This window comes from Cyprinodon variegatus, unplaced genomic scaffold (genome assembly GCF_000732505.1).
Source record: "Cyprinodon variegatus isolate N-32 unplaced genomic scaffold, C_variegatus-1.0 Scaffold10, whole genome shotgun sequence".
In the NCBI taxonomy this organism is placed as follows: domain Eukaryota; kingdom Metazoa; phylum Chordata; class Actinopteri; order Cyprinodontiformes; family Cyprinodontidae; genus Cyprinodon; species Cyprinodon variegatus.
The window spans coordinates 372,503-393,410 of NW_015150463.1; positions in this window are offsets into that span (position 1 = coordinate 372,503).

A 20,908-nucleotide genomic window follows, 5' to 3' on the forward strand; every position below is an offset into this window, starting at 1 on the left:
TTAGCTTGGGTGAAAATAGCTGCTCGAGTCAATGCGTAAGTTTACATTTTAATTACTTTTATACAGTGTTGGGTGCAATGAATTAAGTTACTTAAGTCATATAAATACTGTAATTAAATTAAAGACTATAAAACAATAGTGGATTTAATATCAAATTTTAAAAGGTATATTTTGATTTGAACTTTTTCCCTCTAGTTACACACTTTGGTCAAATTAAGATTAATTCATGCAATTGAATATTGTTTATTTGAAAGCATTAGAAGTGCAGTTTCTTGTCTCTCCTTGTATTGTTTAAGTGGTTGAGGTTGATTTGGGATTTAGAAAGTAATTAATAAGTAAGTAAAACAAATTAGTAAGTAGACCAATACTTTCTAGAGACAGTAATTATTACATTAATCTAATTAGACTTGTTGAAGATAAAATTTGTAGTTAGTAATTAAGAACTATTTTAGAGTAACTTACCCAACTTTATAATATCAGAGGTGAAACTGGAAGAACAGTATTTTATTAAACCTAATTTAGTTTTCATGGATAGGTGCAATCCTGCAGGCATCAAAAGAACATGGCAGCAGCTGAAAATGAAATATAAAAACATACTTCAAGCAGGTAAGCCTTGAGCACGTCATGGGAGTAGAGTAGCTACCTGGCTTTACAAACAGGATCATCCATAAAAGGACATGCCATTTCATTCCCTTTGATGCGCTCTATGTGACTGAAATGTGTGCAATGAATACTGTATGTCCCCAAAGAATCAATGAGGTGTTTAAACACCACTTCCTCTTTAAAAAAGGGGAGGAGACCAAAATAAACTCTGGATTTTCTGAAGAAAACCTGCTCCCGACCAGGTTAGGTTCACAGAGTAAATTGCCATGGTAACTGACTCTGAGTATAAGTTACCTCTCTTTCAGAAACGGGCTTGACTTACTCTGCTTTCTCAGGTTTAACGTACCTCCCTTTCTGAAACAGAAAACCCAGAGTTTCCCTCATTTCAGGGTTAACAAACTCAGAGTTTTCACTTAACCTCCTTTCTGAAACAGGCCCCTGTTCTCAGACCTATTTATTTCATGAGGATAAGCTTCATCTCCCTGTAAAAAGGTTTACTTATTTTCTAATTTGAAGATATATTTTACCTCTACCTCAATAAAATGCTCCCTCTGAACAGCATAATTATCAATTCTGCAGTTTTCATCATTAACTAGCAATCAGATATGGTTATAATTTCAAAACCCAGTATTTCCATTTTTTCTCTTAACTTGTTTACACACTTTAAATCTATTCAAAACCCACAAAGGATTTCTTTTCATAGAATAAATGGTCTGCTTTATTACCAAACAAGGGGATAAAAGAAGTAAAAAAAGAAAAGAGGTCAATGACAGGATGAAAAACTTTGCCTTCGACCAATTGTGAGGAAATGGGCTGGAGGGCTGAAAAAGAGGAGTTAGTGCGGAGAGTTCTCTGACCTAATCATCTGATGTTGTGTAACAGAATGAAAGTAATTTGTTGGAGTTTTTACAATAAAAAAAAACACTTTGAATAAAAAAAGATGTGTTGGTCATTTGTTTTAATAATCACCAAAAGGTTTAATTTCAATAATGTTAATGTAATCACCACTCTGACCAGGGTACACATATTCCATAAAAGTAAAAAAAAAACTGTTCACTGGAATTTGTTTCGAAGTTTGAAGACGTTTCGTTTCCCATCCAAAAATGTCAGAAATAGCATAGAGTTCGAGGCTTAACCCTTTAAAGCGCGATCCAAGAATAAAACAAAACAGAAAATTACTTTTTTTTGGTTTGAATTCCTTATTTGCCCTTTTAACAAAATATGTAAAAAGAAAAAACAGAAATACATTTTTCATATTAATAATTTATCACAATGCGATAAGTCAAGATAATTTTTTGTGTAGTCTTCTACTAGCTGTTATCAGGTATATCTGATTGTGTAGAATAGGATTTTGAGCAAAGTTTTTAACCATTAAATTATGCAAAAGGTGTCAGATGCAAAACATTTCAGAAATCGTATGTATCAAATACGATACATTTGGCATTACAGGGTTAATAGAGGTGACTGAAAAACAAAGCCTTGTTTTGGCTAAGAAATCATGCAAATTGAACCGGAACGAACCAAAGGGTCCCCGCCCTTTGGAATGGGGGTTTGTTTGATTTTTTTCTCAGCCTGTGTTACACGATACCTGTCTATGTCTCTGAAAGGGGGCTTGTTAAAGATAATTGTTGGCCTGGCTGAACAGGTGAGGTGCTCTGATCCCCTGTAAGGGGGTGGGGGTCGCGATGATATTGGGAAGGAATCAACTAAATCGCTGAATTGTAGGTTTTTGAAAGCTGAAATCTGAGTCCACCCCGTCTGTTTAAGGTTGGTTTTCTTTCTTAACATAGATGGCTTCCTTCAGCTTTCAAAAACCTCAGGATATCATCTCTGTCCTTTTGTGAAGCTGCCGGGATGAGGATCAGCACCTCCAAATCTGAGGCCATGGTTATCCACCGGAGAAAGGTGGACTCTCCAATTCAGGTTGGTTTAGGGTCCTTTTCTCAAGTGGAGAATTTAAAGTATCTGGAAGTCTTGTTCATGAGTTAAGGATGGATCGAGCTTGAGATCGATAGACAGATCGGTGCGGCGTCAGCAGTGATGCAGTCGCTGTATTGGACTGTCGTGGTGAAGAGACAGCTTCATACCAGAGAGTCAGCGGGCAAAGCTCTCAATTTACCGATCGACCTACGTTCCCACTCTTACCTATGGTCATGAGATCTGGGTAGTGACTGAAAGGACAAGATCGTTAATACAAGTAGACGAAATGAGTTTCCTTTGCAGGGTGGCTGGGCGCACCCTGGGTCTTGGCTGCTCAGCTTAAACTTCTGCCTCCGCGACCCGGCCCCGGATAAAGCAGAAGAAGATGGATGGATGTGTAGTGTGATAAGAGTATTCAGAGTTGTAACTTTATAATATCGCCAAATCTTGAATATCACAAAGTCAAATAAGTTGACTTAGGCTAACTGCTCTCTAATCAGCCTAAGTTAAGCTCACTATCAGATAGAAAGAACCTGCAGACTGACGATGAATCCAGGCACCTAACATGAAGCCTGGGGCTGGATCCCAAACAGTTGGACCTGGGCAGACAAAGGCTTGTAGAGAGACCAGAAAATAAACTTTATTAGAGCTGCAAAGTTTTCAGGGTTTTAACAAATTTTCTCGACATGTATCTTTGCATATGTTCAGTCTACATAAGATTGCAAAGCTTTATCAACTTTTGAGGGAAAACTTTTCTTCCTTAAGCCGTCTCTAATCTCAGATGACTAATTTAACAGTAAGCGAACACGCAGAATGTGTCTGTTGCAAAGAGGATAAAGAAAGTGGAATTCTTCTTCCTCCTGACCTGCACGTGTTTATGCTCACAAGGCATTTGTTCTGCTTGTCAAAGTCTCCGTCCGTCTGATTGGGTGCAGCTCGTATTAGACAGATCAGTGTATTTGCATGTCTCCACGATGGCTGCCTCGCTCGTTTCTCTCCGTGAATATAAAGTAGACAGAACTTAAAGCTGAGAGCTTTCATTAACGGGGACATCGCAGGCTTGCACTTCAAATTAAACTGTGCCACTTTGTTGAGCACCAACCTTTTATTCAGAAGTTCACCATCGTCTTTGCAGTCGTCAGGAAACTTCCAGTCAAAATTCTGAAAAGTTGCAAATTTTTACATAATTTTATTTAAACTCAAAAGGATCAACAGCTTTTCTTTACGCTCTCAGGTCACATTGTCTTGCATTTAGAAAAAAAAAAAAATCACTTCTTTGTATGAATATAAAGATACACCAGAAACAATAGTTGCTTTAATCCATTATCTCAGATATGTGCACTTAATGAAAAAAGATTTTAAAAACACCATGTCCGTCTGTAAGGAGTTTTAATTAATATCAAAAGTTTGGATCAAACTTAGTCATTTCTTTCAATAATCTAAAACCAGCGCTTAGACAAAGCAGAATTTTTTTTTTTTACTTTACTCTGAATATATATATATATATATTCTACTCATAAAACATATTCTTTAGATCTCCTAGAAATGGTATGAATGTTCAAGAGAAATTTATGAAATAAATTGAAAATATTTTCCCAAAATTTGTTAAGAGAAAACAATTAAATTAGACTTTTTTATTTTATAGAAGAATGAGTTTTACAAGAAGTAGGAAATATAAAAATAGGAAATAAAAATATTTTTTAACATTTTTAATTTAGGCATATTAAAATACATTGTGAAGAAAAACAGCTGGAATTTGTTTGAAAAATCACCTCATTAATCATATTTTGTATTTTTCATCTGCTCCTTATTTTTACAATAGATGAAAATAATATTTTGTCATTCATTTTTATCCCCTACACTAATACAAATGAATAAACTCTTCCATTGATGAAGATGTGCTAAAGTTCCCTGGGAATAAACATATTAGGGAATAAATTAAATATTATATTAAACCCAGCTTCAACCTACCGACTTGTATTTTGCAAGCGGTGTGGGACAAGTTAAAATCTTGTCGTGTCTAAAAGGCTTCCTCCCCTGGTTTTATGTTCTTTAATTTATAAATTGCTGGCTTGAGATCCTATTATATTAATATTTTTATTTTTTTATAATAAAAATGTGGGCCATAAAATAGAGACCTTGTGTTTTAGTGGGAATAAAACAACTAATACAGGATGAATGTCCAGATTCATGTATAAATGTTTACAATTTTGTAAAAAAAAAAATGTTAACTATTAATTTTTAAACACCAGGTAATGTAATACTTTATGAAGCTGTCTTTTCAATAGAGTAGATGGATGTCACGTTTGTCATGACAGGATAAGAAAATTAAACAATGTAATCAGAATGTACAATAACCAAATATTTTTATTGATCTTTTAGGAAATCAGAAGTTATTACTTTTGCTGTAATATAAATGTATATTTAAATCTAATTTAAGTAAATATAGAGATAAAATAGCATGAAAATAAAAAATAAATAATTATATATTTTTGTTGTACCGGTGAGTGTTCATTTATCAAAACCATTAATTTCAATCTTCCTCTTAATTTTTTAATCTTCTTTTCTTCCTGCTTTCAAAATCTAATTGACTAATTTAGGTAGGATTCTCAGGTTTTATGATGTATTTATCATCATAGTTGTTGACATATATTACCAAGAACCAAATATATCTATCTATGTGCATTTAAATGGAGCATCACTAGTAACAGCTTATTCAAATCTTAAAAACAAAAAAGGTATTTTTCATTTTTCTGTTAATGAAAGACCGCAAATTTTGATTGTTTGGTTGTTTTGTGTTAATTAAACCTTTTTGAGTGTTTTGTCCACAACCCTTTCCATTCAAAACTTAGTTTCTCCAGTCAACCAGAAGATGTCAGTAAAACTCTATGAATCCCAGCTCAGGAATCTGATAAAGAGGAGAGCCAATAGACAAAGATGCAGAGAAGGAAATTATAAAGTTTATTATTCTGTATTTTTAATGAGATGTTTGTGGCTGATCCAAGAAGATTTTCAAAACATACAACCAGAAATCATGTCATGTAATTACAAGATGCTCCTTCTTATCAGATAAAGCTTGGGTATTTTTACTTTGATGGATGCAATCAGAGAAGTCACACTAGGGATTCTGAAAGATGAGAGGAAGAAGAAGATGAAGAGGGAGGAAAAGAGGAAGATGAACAGCGAGAGATCCATTTGGAAATGTTCTGAGAGTCAAAATCTGATTGATCTTTGCAATAACACTGTTCCAATATGGTGCCATAAATCAAAATCTAATGAATTTCAAATCGAATTGATAACTGCTTTAATAATTCTGAAAGGAAAATAATTTGCTGCAATTCATTATTTACCGAATGAAAGAGGGAAAGTATAAAACAGCAAGATCTAATAAAGGAGGAATATAATTTTATCCTGCAGACAGAAAATTATAAATCAGTACTTTTTTCTTTTCCTTAGTTTACCACCAGCTTTTCTGAAATATACTGTAACTTTTTTTCCTAACTGAAGTTTTAAAGGAAATATAATGATGTTCAGCCTCCAGCTTTATATAGTTTAACTAAGAGGCAAATTTATAGACCATTAGTTCATATTGGTAACTAAATAATCACTATTTAAGCAGGTAATTCACAAATGAATAGAAAACACAAACAAAACCTCTCTGGCTCATGAAGGAGTTTTCCAAAGCTAAATGTTGGGTATGTATTTTTTTTATTGGGTAACTTAAAGCCACTAATGAGATGTATTCACTTTTTTTTTTTAAGTTGAAATATTTTATCTTCTACGAATATGCAGTTTTCATATTACAAAGCTGCAATGCATTTTATGTGCAGAATATTTAAGAAAAGGTGAGCTAAAAGGATACAAGGATGTAGTTTTCTTTGCAAACAGGTGCTACTGCTGGTCAAAACGTAGTCAAACATCTTTTACAGCAATTCTATTTGTTGCTGCAAATGTTCTTATGTTAGTTTACCTTTAAAAAAGCTAACAAGTTGGCACTTTCCTACTTTGCAAAGCAGCTTCAATTTAGTCAGATTTCATGCAAAACGTCTGTCACCATAAATCTTCAATTTAATCCAGATGGATTGAACAGTGCTAACATATTCCTTTGCTTAAATGGAACTGTCTCATTGTTACTGTAGCTGGATTATCAGGGTTGTTCTTTAAAAAAGCTTCAAGTTTTCTGATGCCTACAAGGATTTTTTTTCCTATCGGGATTTGCCTTTTTTTGCTCATTCCCACTTCCATGTCCCTGCTGAAATATACCATCCTCACTTTGGATGGGCAATATGGACTTCCATTTTTATTATTAGGAAAGTTTTTAACTGCATTTGAACATAATCTGTTGAGTGAACTAAACCTAGCCAGCATGTAGTCGTTGGATGACTAATAATTTTTTAGTGCTGTGTATCTGACAATTTTAAAACAGATCCTAAACTCTATTTGTAGCCATTTAAAAGGAATGGGCTCATGTGAGCTTGTTTACTAGAACTGTGAACAATATGATAAAATGCTAATTTCTAATCGCTGCAGTGTATGATCCCGGTATTTTTACATGTAAGTCAAACGTTTTAATGATGGTCTCATTCGACAGAGCATTTTCTATCCCATAATTACAGTTTCCCCGACATTGGCGGATTCAAACCTAAAACAAAGTCCCTCAGTAGTCTATTTTGATAATTGGGCTTTTCTCACTACTCCATAAAAGCAAGAAATGCATGGTGCACAAATAATTTTTCTCTGAAAATAGTTTCCAACCTAAACTGCAGATATCTGCTGCCCCTCCAGAAGTACCATGAGTGTGTCGAATTATATTTTGATTTTCCAATGATTGCTTCAGTTTGTTTGTTTTTAATTCACAATCAGAGGAAGGATATTACAGGTTTAGGGTAAACAGTCAGACTGTAGGTGACATTCATTTGCTCTTTCTGGAGAACTAGGAGGTGTTCAAAGGCCAGAGATACTAAGTTCTAATTTGTCCCACTGTCTCTTTGGCTCTTAAAGTTTCAAAATGAAGACACCCAGGATGTCTCCTTCAAGTCACTCTTTACAGTGCAGAGGGGCGGTGGATCCACCCTGAACCTCTCAAAACTCCCAATCTTAGTAGAGATTCAGGTGTTTAACTGATGTTCCCACAATAGAGAAGTTAAACGCCTTGTATTCAGGTCCTCGGATCCATCCTACCATGACTTACAAATAAGATAGCTCGATATTTGAACTGTTGCTCTCAAGGTACTCTGTGAAAGGTACTCTGAAATAATGACACCTTTATCACTATAGCAAAACCTCTTACTCTATCTAAAGGAAAGCTTGTTCCAGGCACAATTTGAACTCTTCCAGGAATAATTCAAGTCTTTTATCTGGTCTGACGTAACTGGAAAGGATTCCATTGTATTTTAAAGACAAGTAAGGTGCCTATACACAAAACCTCAGGACTTCAACCTTTCTTAGAGGATGACTAAATTCTGCTGGCAACTTCAAGCAACGATATTCGGCATTCGCAGAAGGGGTTCTCCTTTTTATCTAAGCAAAGATGTCAAACTATTAAAAGGTGGATGAAGCTGTCACATAAAATAACTACATAAGTTTAAAGACGATATGAAATTTTACATAAGCAAATAAGCTTTCCAGCATAAATGACTTCTAACGACATAAAACTCTATGGAAATGCTTTCAAACATTAACATTCAACAGACATATCACTACTGCTCAGAGAATATCCCAGTCGGTAGAATAATTTCCAAGCGACTAACTTATCTATGCTTCCTTCAAGCAATTATTTTCCAACTTTTTATGGCCTGTTGTTTTAACTTGAACAGGCGGCACTTATGCCGTGAATGTAACAGTTCAGGGAAAAAATACGCACTGCAGAGATTATTTAGTAGCTTTTTTATATGTTCAGAAAAGTTTGATTGATCGAGTCATAAATGATTTTTTAAATGCACCAAGAGAGTCATCAATTATGATTATCAGGCAGAAGCGTCTGTAATGTTTGAGTTTTTACACTAAACGAGGTTGGGAGGTGAAGCAGCCAATCAGAGCTGGTGTAGCTTTAACGAGCTGCAGTGTTGACAGAAAGCAGAAAATGATGATTTACTAGGTGAGCTTATATTCATGCCTTGTCCCAGATGAATAAAGATCAAATTAGAGGTTTATGAGCTCCGCTGTCTGTTCTGACGTTTATATGAGTTCTGGGCTTTGCTCGATGTGATTTATGTTTACAGCTGCGCAGGAGGGGGAAAATAAATATAAAAACAAATGAAGTAGCCTGAAATCATATTCTAATGTCCTGTCAGCAGTCGCAGAGATGGATGATCAAGAGAGAGATGCAAGCTAAGGAGAAGACTTTGAATCAGGAACTGCTAAAATTCATCAAGATATCAGAGGAAACCTCAAAGGTTGTTTGGGTCCCCAAATATCGGAGAGGCTTTTTTAAAGCAACTCGTATTACACTACCCACTGCAGGTCTTTAACACTAAGAGGATAGGATTTTAAATGCCTCCCCAAATAGCAATTTCCACATAGTTACTGCAGGAAGTCTAAAGCCGTGCAGCAATTCTCAAATTGTTACTGATTTTTTATTTCTTTGGTTAATAAATCATGTACAAACAGAATCTTACAGCAAAGAATTTAAGATCTTCAGATATTTAACATTTAAGTCTTTTCATGCCTTTCTTCTGCAGAAAGTAATTAATTAAAAATAAGATGTGATAAAATATAAATGATATTATAATTCTTCTTAATGAGTTAAAAAATATATTTTTTTGAGTCAAAAAAAATAAATTGACATAACTGTGTGACCTATCTAACACCACAGTGACACATTGGACTGTCCACCTTTGAGTTGTGAGGGATCGCGAGGAAGACAGAGCATAAGCTTTAAGCAGGGACTTTCAATCTTCTGGTCCATCTACATTGTAATCCTCACCTACAGTCATGAGATATGGATCATGAGTGAAAAACTAAATTCTGCTTGTATTTGGCAAAAATGAGCTATTGTTGCCTTAGAAGTAACATGATGAGCTGTGAGTTTCAGAGGGAGCTTTAAATGGAGCCGCTGCTCCTCCACCTGAGATCATCAGGATGCCTCCCTATGACAGGCTTTTCAACTTGCACATTAAACTAGAAGGAAACTGGAGAAAACATTTCTCCACCATTTTAATTCTACTTTAGAATTTTAAAATAAAGTAAAATAATAAATATTTACAAAAAAAAAAGAGAATGGACACTTTTTTATTATAGAATATTGACACACTTTCTATGTGAAGGACGAACATAATGTAACAGGTACTTAAAATGTCATTCTGTTGTGAAATGCACTGCAATTATTCTGTAATAAAACCGAAAAACATCTCAAACCTCCAATTTTATGAAATACAATACCACCAGAGCCACAGCTTGGAGACTCATGGTCTAGGGAGCAAGACAATGGCATTTATGAGGGAAGGGTCACATTCCAATAATGTAGAGGGAGTATTAGTTAAAAGTCTGGAGAGGCCTGATGAAATCACAAGGCTTTTTAAAGCTAAGCTTAAATAAAGAAAGTGATTTTCTGCATTTGATGAGCTTTCCCTCAACAGTGTTTACTGCTTTCTTTCATGAGATTTCCTGAGGCGAATTGAATGGAAAAGATGATTTGACTCAATAAAGCAAGAGCTTAAAGACACAGAAGAGCAAACCGATGGTTGAAATAGTAAGAAAGTCTGGTGTAGCCTGATTTATAACTTTAATATCACTATCTTGTATTTAACATTTCTTTGTACAAATGCAACAAAACTGAAGAATAACGGATAAATCTGACCCTGAAAGTCGAATTGAGTTTCATTACCTGATATCAAGGTCCAGAGACAGACGACCTGCCACCACTTGATGGCAGTGAAGCACTGTATTTCACTTGTAGAAAAAAAGGAATATTCTTCAAAAAAGGTAGCGTAAGAGAAGAGGAAGCGGATGACAAAGAGGCTTGGACAGCATCCATAATTCATCTGGGCAGTCTGAGTGAGACACGGGTGGGGAATGCATATTTACAGGGGTTATGATAGTAATGACGACACAGTTACTGAACCTCACATGTAAGTGTAGCTTCCTGCCCATCATTTAAAACCACAGATATAAAAACAGGGGAACCTGCAGATCTTGCACCAGGTGAAGAGAAATGAACTCCTCCACACTGACATTTTTCCTGCTGGCTCTGGTGAACAAGATAAACAATGTGTCTGTTTAAATGCTGTCATAACATCCATGCATAGAGGATTTATACAAATCGTAGAAACCTCCCGGGGACATTAAGATGACCCTCATGTGTGATCATGTGTGTCTGACATTTACAGTAATGCTGGAAAATATTAGTAGCTACTAAACCGTTTTTGTCCTTAAAATAATGAAACTGCAATGCATTTTGTTGATATTTAAGTTGATAGACCGACATAAAGCAACAGCAAACATATTCAATGAACTATTTTGAAACAATATATCTCTTAAAAAATCCTATTATCTTCGGACGTCACCTTCCATATTCAACATAGTTTTGTTGCCATATTTTTCCACGCTGAACTCTTAGCATAGCTACAAATTTTCCAAGGTGACCAGTGTGAAAAACTCAGGTCGCACAGGGATGTGTGGAAGCTAAAGGGACCTAACTTGGCCTCACAGATCTTATAGATGGGTCAAGCATTAGGGCCTTTAGGGGTTCCTTGCTTAACTGTGCCACCATTGTGCCCCTGTATAGGGTTTGTTTTACTCCACAATTGTCTCCTGCAGTAGATCATATAAAATACTAAAGAAATCATTTGAAATTTTCTTTTTCTTCGTTTGCTATATAGGAAAAGGAATGAATACTTAGAAGTCACTGTAAAAAGAACCTAAACTGACCTAAAACTGTTTTTGAAATAATATCAGGACTGTTTGAGCCATAGTTTATATACTTTTCTTGATATATTTCAGTTTCAGCTTCAATAACAGATTAATCCTTGTCATTTAAGACATGATTGTATATGGTAATCAACAATATTAAGGGTCATGGATGGCATCAACAAAATAAGATGAAGTTATACGCCGTTTCTGTACTCAAAAAGTCACAAGCAAACAAGCCACAGAGCAGGAAGCCTTTCAATCTAAATTGTTTAAGGAATGAAGACAAAACAAGCTCTATATGAGGTAAACAAGTTGTTTAACGAATATATTTAACAAGAAACAAAGAGACTTGGTTGTTTTCTTCTGGTTCAATTTACTTCAGGTTGGAAGTACCAGTAAATACAGCACCAGTCTGAGGTTCTTCTTATAAGCACATTCGATGCAACTCAAATAGCCACCCTTTGCTCATCTGGATTGTTGGATCTTTAGTTGTGCATGGGCTGTGATTGGCCTTTTGAATCATGATGAGAGTGCTTATATAATTTCTCCTGAAAGAGTTCCATAACTGAACTTTGATGCTTGGAAGTGGAAACAGCGCCCCCGTTCAGTTATGTGTTTTTCTCTTTTCACAAAGCTAGATTTCTTGACACCTCTTCCAAACCATCTTTCCTCTCTGTCCAAAATCTACATAGACAATGTTTGGATGTAATTCATGTCGTCTTTTCATTTTATTTTCAAACATTTTGTTCTTGGTCAGGGGCCCTTTGACACTTGTAGAGCTTCCAGACCATATTGGAACAGATCCGATCCTTTCTTAGATAACACGCTACTTTCGTTGCATTAACAACTCACCATATCCTCATTGATGTGTTTATTTTCAGTCCAAGTAATGAGCTGCTGATGATGACTGTTTAACGGATTTCCCAAATGGCTTTTATCTCCTGGAAATCCTTGATGATGTTATATACATCTTAATAGTAAACCTGCATATTTTCCCTTCCAAAACCCCTGTTTTTCCCCTTTTATTTAGTTTATTTGTATTTAGTAAAAAGTTTCACATTTTTATGATACAATATGAAAAAAATTCTAAATTCTAAATTGCTTATGAAACTTCATTGAAGCAAAAATAAAAACAATACAAACCTGCCTCTTATCATTAGATGTTAAAATGTGACTAGCTCTATGAAAGAATGCATTTTGGTTATTTGGTACTCTAAAACAAGTAAGTGTGGGATAAGTAGCAAAAAACAAAACAAGACAAAGCAAAAACAAAAAACAATGACCATAAATGATTATTTATTGAAAACCTTTAACTTGGAAGAACAAAACATCCCTTACTAATGAATTGTTAGCACATTATACAATGCAGAAAAATATGATGGTATTACTGAATCAGAGCTGTGACATTTTAGTCCGTAGCAGTGGTGCTCCTGCTCATGGCAGCATTTTCTGAAAATCTGAAAAACATTTAAGTATGAGTTTAGAAAATCCTGTTTGAGATATCTTTTAACAGTACACATCATCATTAGAATAAATAAAATCAAAGCAGAACCTATTAAAGAGTATGCTTCAGAGCAAAAGTGTGTAAAGTGTGAAGGAAGAAGGTTGATTACTTGGATTAATTTGGATCCAGCTGGACCTGAGTGATGTAAAGTCACTAAGTCAACCATAAAGGCTTGGGATAGGATGGACATGGTTTTGAATATTTAGCAGAAAAATCTTGACTTCTTTCTTAGCAGCAATTATGGTCTGTTTGTTCCAATTATTTAAGAATGAAACAATTTTTAAAACCTGGTAAATACCAGATAATTTCACTTTGTCTTTGTATATTGATTCTAAAAACTGGAATATATTAGACTTTTTTCTCATGGGTTTATATCAAGGATAATTTACTGGGGAAAATGAACAAAAAGTGATATTTAACACGAATATTTTACCTGAGGCAGCACAGATGAAGCAAAAGCGTGTCTCAGTGAGCGTTTGAAGCTTTAATTTCCAACAGAAAGAAAGAATAACCAGACTCAGGATCAGTCCGACAGCTCTATCAATTTTTCTTGTTTTTGTCCCCACACCTGCCTCAGGGAATAAGATAGACGTCTGCACGTCAGCACAGAGATACTGTGCTCTTAATGCTCAGCCTTATTAAACTGGGCAGTGTTCATGACTCTCCATCCCTCACTGATGTTTAATTCATGCTCCTCTCAGTCTGACACATTCAGCTTCGTTTCAGCTCCAACAAAGAGCAGCTGCTAATGGTCTTTTTAGAGAGGATGATTAAAATAAAACATACCACCGGATGGGGACGAGGACAAACGGCAAGGCAAGGAGACGGTGTCAGAAATATATTAACCACTGTGTGTGTTAGGCTTGACCTTTCAGGCAGGGACGTCTGTATCAGAGAAAATGGACTGAAAACACAAAGTCTGTTAATTAGTCTGCAGGTTCTTTAATATTTATCTTTTCTCCACAGAGGCGGCAGTTAATTCAGCAGAAAGCCCAATTAAAAAGTTACACTGGGCCTGTAGTGTGACTTGTTTCTGCTAAAACTCTTGCACAGTTGTGTGACATTAGACATTAACACTGATGACACAGGCAGAATTTTTTTATTATTTTTTATTTATGTATAATTATTAAGATTTGATATACATATGTGGGCTTTACTTCCAGATTGAGTCACCTTACAGGGACAAATATTTGCATTTCATTCTTAGGCAATCAGACTAGAAAGATGTAAATACAAATGTGACTTCCCATGATTCTATTCCAAGAACATACAAAAAAAAAAAAAAAGAAGTTCATAAGATGAACTTCTACCACACATATTTTTACATAAACCATTTTATTGTTTTGGAAGACAAATTACAGGTTAAAGTGATATTTATACAATTGCCCGATGCTGTGTCCTCACCCCATATTTTATAGCTTTATAGCTTTATAGCTCAACATGATGAATAACTTTAGACCTCTTCTTACATAAACATTTTATATTATTCCTGTATTCTAATATGAAGCGAGCTGTAATTATGAAAGAAGTGGTTATCATTCTAACCTCTTACTTCCCACATGCTGGTGCATTTTAAAGTGAAGGCCTTCTAGTTATTGCTGATAATTATCTTAAAACTATGATTGTTAAACAACTTAAACCAAGGATGTTCAAACATGTTTAGAAATGTGTTTTTCTCTGTCTGGGAAAAATAGTTGCCACTGGTTGACCATCCATCATAGCATGCATCTGTAATGTAGTACACGTGCTCTTGTCAACATTTTACAATTGGACAGTAATTGGTGATGCTAATGGTCTTTTTGTATGAAATGGGTCTATACGGTACATTGTGCCAAATGTGTCAAAATGTGTCAAATTCTGATATATACATTTGACATACATACATTTATTGCATTAAACCCCCTTTTTTATTTTACAGTCTACAAATTTTTCAAGGTTGCCTTGTTATGAAAGGAACAAATCACTGCGCCAGAATGTAAGGCTGGGGGGCAAAAACATGCAAAGACGTGTGAGAGAAGCTTTTTTTCTCCCTCCACAGAGCCTACAGGATGACTGGAGACAAACTTTTAGTTTGATCTGATGGCAAGTTAACACTGAGCTGAAAACAGGCAAACCAAGTGGCGACTGGATACAACTGTCGGTTTGTATATTGTCACCAGAAAGTTTTTAACATTTTTAAAGAAGTTTTGATGGAGAAAGAAAAAAAAAATCTACTTTATGAAAGATACAAGTTGATATTCTCTTTTCTTTGGGTTATTAAAACCTAGAAGGGGACCTTCATGTTCCTGGAGCCAAATAAAAGTTAAATACTTTGGTAGGAAATGCAAATATAACATGTTTAAATATAACTAAGTATTTAATTTGTTTCATTAGGAAGAAAATATAATGACTGGTTCAATTAATTTCAATTCAGTTTATTTATGTAGTGCCAAATCACAACACATGTCATTTCAAGGCACTTTACAGATACAATTCAACCAGATCATACAGTCAAATTGATTAAAAGTTTTCTATCAAAGGAAAACGAGCTGATGAAATCAACTCATTCCCTCGAATCAATCCCTCTCACCAAGCATGCTTGTAGCAACAGTGGAGAGGAAAAACTCCCTTTTAACAAGAAGAAACCTCCAGCAAAATAAGCGTCAGTTTGAGTGGCCATCTGCTGAAGCAGACTGGAGTTCAAGGAGTCAGAAGCAGATGTGTAGAAATAAGCAAAGATACAAAAGGTAACTGTCAATCAGCTCCACAGGTGGCCCCGTCCAGGAAACACACAGCTAGGCAGACGAGCTCTGAGCCAGCTCCACGTCAGAGTATGAAGAAAGCATATCCAGTTAATCACAGTCAGAGAAACTGGACTACACTATAAAACAGGCTGAGCTCCAAAATCTATAAACAAAGATGTTAATGGCAGCAGCACAGCTAATATTTCTCTCCAGGTTAGAATTACTGCCAAACAGGAACAGACCATATTTAGTTACTATGTGAAAAATCAGAGAGAACATAATGTTAGATATTGAACTAACAAATTCTGCAGAATGGGAGAATAAAGATAGAATGAAGCAGAAAAAGGGCCCATACAGTAGCAACCATTCAGTATGACCCTTTCTCAGATGGCAACCCTATTTCCTGCGACTCCCAGCAGAATCCCATTCAACTTCCAGCCACTGGAGTGACGGCCTCCTTCTCTTTGGCATGCATATTTTTTTACTCTGACTCCACCCTTTCACTAAATTACAGGGTCTGACCAGAAGATGGGGCTTCTCTTTAGATCTTAAAGTCCACAAATCATGACAGACAGAATATATTTGTACAAATACTGATGTTTAAAAAGGAATTGTAAGGGACCAGCTAAGGATCAGCCAAGGAACAGCTAATGGCCCATCAAGGAAAGTAGGGACATTTTGAATGGCTACTTAATAAAGATTAACCTTGTAAAGTTGTAAGTTATACTGTATTGAGTACACAGTGCTTTCAAAATGATTGATTGTATTAATCAAAAACAATAAAAAAAACTAATGAAATAATCAAATAATCCTGATTGATGCCATTCTACTATGTCCTTTACTCAGTTGTATACCTAATGACAGCTATGCATGGTTTAACTTTGCATCCAGTCTTCTTGAAAAGGTCTTCCAGACACATCCAGGAATTTACAACAGTCCGCTTTGCTTGGATACCAACTTTGTACTTGATTGGCACCTTTTTCTCAAGTTTTGTATAGCCTCTGCTATTTCTGCTGAGCTATATCTGCTAAGCTCTTTTTTTTCCTTCTGCTTGAGTTTTCTAGCAGCTGTGCAGTATTCAATCTGGATGATGCAAATTGTCAGGGTAGTTTATTTGTTCAAACATTGTCAAGCCATAACGAAAAAGAGCTGAAATGAAATACAAGAAACTAGTACATTATTTGAAGTTCATGAGTAGAAAGTAACGATAATTGCATAAAAGAACATGATTACTTAATATCTGAAAATAACTCCTTGTTAAGTCTTTTGGTTGCAACATCTAATTAGATTATTTCCATGTGCAGTGTATAATTTCTGTTGGATAGCAACAAACAAGGAATCAAGAAGAAAAAATATCTAAATTCAAAGCAACCACAGACTCAAGGAGGATGGATATTCAACAAAATTGACCACCAACCAAAGAGGAAATAATGGTTTCAGAAAAGGGTTAATGACTCTGCTGATTTTAGGTTATGAAAAACAAGTAATTAGTTACATCTCCTTTTGAAAAGTTGTTATTTGTTGGTAATTATATTGTGTGATAGCCTATTCTTTACCTTTCTGACCATATTCTCAACATTACCTCAAAAACAATCCCTTGGAAATAGTTAAATACAGAAAAAATGTTTTTAGGGATGTACTAGCATAAAAAATAAAAACTAATACCGTATTAAATCATACTCTTGTCTGTAGCAGTGTGGATGACAAGGCATAACAATATCTTGTTGGAGCCATCTGATAGAATTCAATTAATTTAGATCAGTTTATTCATATAGTGCCATTGACAACACACAATCTCAAAGCACTTTACAGAGACAATTCAGGCAAATAATAAAGACTGATTGTCTACATTTTTTCTATCCATGGAAACCAAGCTGACTTCTTTGAGTCATTGACTTTGCAGCTGTCTCTCACAGTTATTGTGTGTGCAGTGACAGTGGAGAGAAAAACTTTTCACAGGAAGAAACCTTCAGAAGAACCAGGCTCAGTATTAATGGCCTTCTGCTCCTCATTTTTTGCTATTTTTTCAAATATTTGAAAGATGAAGCAAATGGCATCACAATATTAACTCAATGATGATGTAGGGCTGCAGATATTTATTAATTTAGTAATTGATTAATGTATCAAAAAATGTTTTAAGTTCCATCAATCTAAAATAGATACTTTAAGGAAATCAGCATTTCTAAACATAGAAAGATCTGAAATTTAGAATACATATATATAACTAAAGATTTTTAATCTCAAATAAAGAATGTTGTAGAGTTTTCTCTTAATTACTGCTGGAAGTGTGTTATTCTTTAAGTAAATGGCATGTTATGGAGTCTGTGTGACATTACTTGAGGCAAGGGTTTGATTTAATTGCCAAATTAGATGACGCTTATTTAAATTTGTCCTCACTACTCGATTCCCTTTTTTGACGCCTTCTGGTTTACACATGCTCTCTATCATCTTTTCCCCATTGAAACCATCACAAATCCGTTCCTCTTTGTCTCAACTCCTGTCAAGATACCAGCCAGCCTTCTGCTTAGATTATTCTTGTGGATTTTGGCTTTTTTGATTTTGACCTCTGTCTGTATTTTGGACAGTGTTCTGGAAAGTGTTGGGAATTATAGGTAAAAGAATAATTATAGATACTAGTTACATCTCCAAAGATAACCAAGTAACCCCATTGTTGCCCAATCAAAGTAACTACTTACTTGGAAATGTGCAGTTACTTTTTATAAATTAAAATTTTGCAGAAATGGATACATTTCATATTATTGTAACTTGAAATATAAGTGGAAGTTCAATGATATTACACAAATGAACTTATTTCAATCTGCACTGTCCTCAGTTGTCTTATCCTACCACTGTTAGTGTGTGGGGTGGACAAGTGGGTTGTGATGTAATTATTATGTATTTGTAATTATATTTTTTAATAGTAAAAGAACAAAACAGCAAATAATATGTTTTTGAATTTTCTACTTTTGGAATTTGGCAACATTAAACTCTATACAATGGTGACAAAAAGCTAAAAAGTGAACACTTTTCAAGTAATTTCACAAATTTAAATATAATTTACAATAGCAATACACAGGGTTTAAACTATATCAGAAAAAAACAAAGCAAAAAGAAAAATAACTGTATGTCCCCAGGATTTTTGCGTAGAAAAAAACAGTAAACCTTGCTTGTAAATAGCAACAAAAGTAAAGGGCAAAATGTAGGCAGCCAGCTTTCCTTCAGTGTTGAATGTTATGAGGAGCTTTTTACATTCAAGCTTGTTTTAAGTGACATAGATAAAAACTTTTCTCCTGCACATAATGAGCGAATCCTATAAACATTTAGCCTTTAACTTCAGCAGCCTCCTGTCTTTAGGAACGTTGTCAGTGAATCAGTGGCTCTGCGCCTTCGTGTCTTCTTTCAGTCTGTGTTCATGGCATGCTGAACATCCACCCACATTAAAGCTCCACAGCTAAACGGTATCGCGTTTGACTCTATGGCTGTGCCTGAACCTCCGCCCCAACCCCTCAATTAGTACATAGAGCGGGGACTAAATAGTGGACTTCCTAGTGAACTCAGCTACCTGACCATTCAGACAGATGATCAATACTTTTTACTCCTAGTTGGTCATTTAACTCCACCTCCCAGCATGGTGCATGTGTCATTTTTGTTCTTTCTCGCCCCCAAAACAAATCTCACAATGATTTGCGAGGAAAGCTCTTGCAAAGCATTCTGGGATATATCTGCTTGTCTAGTGACCATGGGTGCAAACTACTTTTCAAGTCACATAGTGGGAAATTTTGAGTCCACTGCTTTTTCATCCACTAAACGTTCGGACACTCCTACAAAATGGCATAACCTCTACATAGTGCTCTATATACGGGTTAGGTCAGATGTTCGAACACAGCCTATCTCAGCACCCCGCTATGACTGCAGTTAAAATCTGTTCCGCTGGCAAATTAGTTCACTTGCTGTAGTAAAGGAATTTATAACGTATTTCTCAATGGGAACCATTAAAACCCATAGATAATCCATTTAAAACTGAAATAACACAAAAAACATCAACCCCATTTTTTTTACATGACTAATGCTTTCCAGGGATATTAGTTATTGCTTCAGAATGCTTTTAATGGGCTTGACATGTATTAAATCACATTGTTGAAGAGTTATATGCTTGTTTTTGTTTAAAAAGTCAAAAAGACACTGATGCTATTTGACTGACATGCATCCTTGAATATACAGTGAGAAAAATAAAAGCTGACAGAATGTCTGTCGAACCAGTTTGATCAGATGAGGTGGGAAGGGAAGGAGTTTGAAAAAATGATCTGCACTTGTGCTAATTATTCCCAGTTAGCGGGGTTCTACCTGATGCTGCTCCTTCAAAAAAAGAAAAAAAAGCAATCAGCTTAACTAACGTTAACATGTGTCAGGGAGTTGCTTTCAGAAGCAAGCATTTCCCCAAGAAGACATTCACTCGCTTCGATCTCTGCCTATATGCGACATCTTCTATGAAGCGATTTTTTTTTTTATGTTAAATCATAAAATTCAAATGTGGCTCGACCAACCTCAAAGTGGCAGCTCCTTTGACTTGCTGACATCCCTCCATGAGTTGCTGGGTTTTAAAGTTTAAACACATTCGTGAGCCTGCCTCAGCTCACTTTCTCAAGACTTTAAGAAGAAACTTAACATGAGGCAGATGAAGGTGAGAGGCTGCTGTCATCCAGATTAAACTGAACACCTTAAAACAGAGTTAACACAGCTTATGTTTTAATTTTGCTGCTAGATTTCCAGGTTTGTCAGCTATCTGAGCAGCATTTATGGACTCGCTCACCTGTGGTCAGATAGTCTAGAAAGTTTTAATTGGGCCACAAGTTTTTCCATTTTTTTCTGCACAAAGACAAGAAGAGAGATGATCAAACTTTACCAAAAGACAATAAGATGAAAGTTACTCAAAGCTGCGTGCTTCAGAGGCTTTGTTATTATTTCATCAGTTTGATGGGGCTTTCACTGTGTGCACAGCAACCACGCAGCTATCCAGGATTATTAACTTCAAGAGCACTGCTGCTGGACAGCATGGACTGTCAAACAATTTATATGTACAACAGATCAGCTTACATCTCACTTTCTGAAGTGTTTATAGAATTCATGGAGCTCATTAGTTTGTGTGTTTTCACAGAAAGCTAAGGTTTTGTCAGCCTCTTAATAAGTCTCTGCTCAGGATCCTGGTCCCATTAGATGATGCCAACATGAACAAAGGTTACTTTTTATGGGTCCTTTACCTGACTCAATATAAGCAGTCAGTTTTATAGTAAAATATTCACCATGGTAG